This window comes from Phyllostomus discolor, chromosome 4 (assembly GCF_004126475.2).
Source record: "Phyllostomus discolor isolate MPI-MPIP mPhyDis1 chromosome 4, mPhyDis1.pri.v3, whole genome shotgun sequence".
NCBI lineage: Eukaryota > Metazoa > Chordata > Mammalia > Chiroptera > Phyllostomidae > Phyllostomus > Phyllostomus discolor.
Genome location: NC_040906.2, coordinates 59,498,222 through 59,501,621, shown reverse-complemented (window position 1 = coordinate 59,501,621; position 3,400 = coordinate 59,498,222).

Genomic DNA, 3,400 nt, shown 5'->3' with positions numbered 1-3,400 from the left:
TATATAATAATGGAATATTTTCTGAAAAGAAAAATGTATAACTTAAAATTATTTTTATACATTACATTTTTATAAAATGATACTGTTCATACAATACTAACTGAATCATGGAAGCAAATATTCATTACTAATATTTTGTAAAAACTCTTTATACATTTATTTGAAGTTTTAAATTCCTATGCTAGAAAATTTATAACTTGAAATACTAAAATTAGATACTTTAGACTACAGTGTTCAAAGTTCTCTCTGTATCTTATATAGCAGTGTATGGGAAGTAAAATAATTTCCCCTTTACTCTTCTGAGTTCTGGGTTGAGATCTCTGTAATAAAGACAGATTAATGAGAGAAAAACCTTAGAACTTTATTGATATGTATCCTCATATATACATTGCAGATAGCCAGGGGAAAATGAGTAACTCTCAGAGGTGGTTTAGAACTTCAGCTTTAATATCATCTTCAGCTAAAGAGAAAAGAAAGACAGGCTTGGGGAAGACAGGCTATAAGGAAGTTGCCAGGAAAGCAGAATAAACAAGGGCAAGATATGTCATGTAGATTTAAATTCCTGCTTTCTTAATTTCTAATGTTGTCTTAGAGTATGAAGAGAGACACTTTGTAAATTTATGTCCTACTTCTAGGCAAATAGAGGGAGAGCAGCAAGCTTTTCTTATTTCTTCTCAATTGCCTTTAATTACCCCATATTTTGCCGTGTATAATGTGCTCCCATGTCTAATGTACACCCACGTTTTTGGCCAAAACTTCAGGGAAAAAAATCTTTTGTTTCAAGTTTTTAATTAAATTTTTAACTTATTGATAATTAGACACAAAGTTGATGATCAGCCCTCGCTGGCATAGTTCAGTGGATTGAGCGCTGGCTGTGAACCAAAGTGTCGCAGGTTCGATTCCCAGTCAGGGCACATGCCTAGGTTGCAGGCCAAGGCCCCCAGCAACCACACATTGATATTTCTCTCTCTCTCTCTTTCTCCCTCCCTTCCCTCTCTAAAAATAAATAAATAAAATCTTTAAAAACAAACAAACAAACAAAAAACTGATGATCATATTCTGGGTTATTATTTTGCATACAGATATCATTTTTGCTTTCTAGAGTTACACTCTTAACATAAGTATAAATAAAAGAGTTAAAAACCAGTTATATAGATATGGAATTAGTACTACCCATGTATAATGCACACCTTATTTTCCCCTAAAAAATTTGGGCAAAAAAGTGCACATAATACATGGCAAAATAAGGTAAAAAAAAATCCTTATGTGAAAGTGGCATGTTTTGGGGTGGCATATTCTGCTAGCATTCAATAGGAACTTCTCTGGGTACCTTTTTCCCTAAGAAAGAGACACATTGCCAAGAACTATGAAGGATCTGCTATGTTATCCTACTTGCAGTCTAACAAGTACACTGCCACAGTTTCATGGAAGTTGACAGAAGCCATGAGAATTCTCTGTTAGAGACAAAGGACTTTATTATTCACAGCACAACAGCAAGCACGAATTTCAGACTCAAATTCCTCTTCCTTCCAAGTTCTACAAGGCCAAATGGAACTCGAAGGTGGGTGCTGCACAAGCAGTGGGTTTATATTAGAATGGAGGAATTTCAAGCTTAGGAAAGTCCTGATAACAAACCTATCCAAAATTTTAACCCAGAGTGAGAGATGATCTTTGTTATCCTGCAGCAAATCTCTCTGGCTTCAAAGGAAATACTATGCCTATCCTGGAAACTATAATGTGTAAAAAATGCAAGAGAGCCATGGAGACTTGGCTTGCAACATATACAGATATAATGCATCAGTAAGGCTATTGTCATATAAAGAAGGTGTAGAAAAATTCTGACCAGAGTTTTACATTGTAAATGTAAAACCCTCCATGCTTTCTGAGTCTTTGAATACATAGTTAATCAACTAGAACATAGGTGGCAAACATAAGGCCTGAGGGCCGAATCCAGCCCTCTACCTTGTTTTGTTCAGCCAGCTCCTCATTTCTACCCAGCAGCAGTGCCCAACTCTCCCTTAACTGTTAAGAAGTACTTACATTTACACAGTCCTAAAATTACATTCGGCCCTCTGAAGGTAACAGCAAGGCTGGTGTGGCCCCCAGTGAAAATGAGTTTGACACCCCTGAACTAGAATAAAACTTTGTAATAGTTTGTTTTGCTTTGTACTGTTTTATCACTTGACACTTTAATGAGTCATATGTTCTTTCTGCTTATCAAGTTTTGCCACCCCCTCTATACAAATTTATATCAATAATTTAATTTTACTGGCTAAAGTATTTTTGTGTGTGTGTTAGAAGAACTAAGACTTTCTCCAGTGTGTCTTGTACCTTAGCAATCTTCCTTTCTCTGCCTCTTCCTATAAAATTAGGTTTCACAAGGTTGAGCTTGTTCCTCCTTGGTAGTGTAGCTGAGCAATAGTTCCTCAGCTTTGCAAGGTTCATTTCCTCTGCTAGTAATTAACACTTCCCCCCATATTCTTATTTTTAAAATACTTTTTAGTGGTGTCTTTTCCAGAAGTAACTCAAAATGGTATCTTTTTGTTTGTTTCTTAAGCTAAAACTACAGCTGTCCTGTATTGTGTGTGTGCCCTGTCCTATTAAAGCTGGAGCTACAAAATTCACTTGAGTGCCAAAGAAGAGAACTGTCGATTACTATACTTAATAAATCAAATATTTGAGCATTTATCTTTTTTGTCGAGTGATAAAAACCAAGCTGTTCCTCTAGATTGAGTCATTAATAAGGTTGCCAGAAAATATACAGGATAATAGATAGGACATCCTGTAAATTATCAGCGTATATATATTTTTAGCATAAAGTGCATGTCTTATGCAATACTTGAGACATATTTATCATATTTCATTATTAACTTGCAAGTGAACTTTAACTGGTCATCCTGTATTCCGCCCCCCGCCCCAATCTGGCAACTCTAGTTACGGTTTATCTACCAAAAAACTACAGATAACCTTTTGGTAAAGTCTGACTATCAAGTCTGTTTAGCTTAGAAGCACTCCCTTTGGGGCAGAGGTAAAGGTTTCAATATTTGGACTGTTAGAGCAATGCTATTCAAAAATAAACGTAACTCTGCAAGTTTTGAAATTCATAGATGTGTATTTGGAAGTCTAGCTCAAAAAAGTGAGAGAGCAGGGTAAGTCATGCCCGATACGGAGTCCCTACAGAGAAAAGAAACTTAGGTCTGGAGAACTTTTCCGAAGAGAGTGGAAAATACCGCTTCACCCTTCTTTGCGGTTTAACGGAGAGCTGGAGGTCTAAGCGAGGTAATAGGCTATGAGCAGGAAAAAACTGGGTGCGTGAAGCCAATCAGAGACGAGATGGGTGGGATTAGCTTCCAGAAGGGGGAGGGCTCCGACACTCAGCCAATCGGAATCTAGTAGGGCG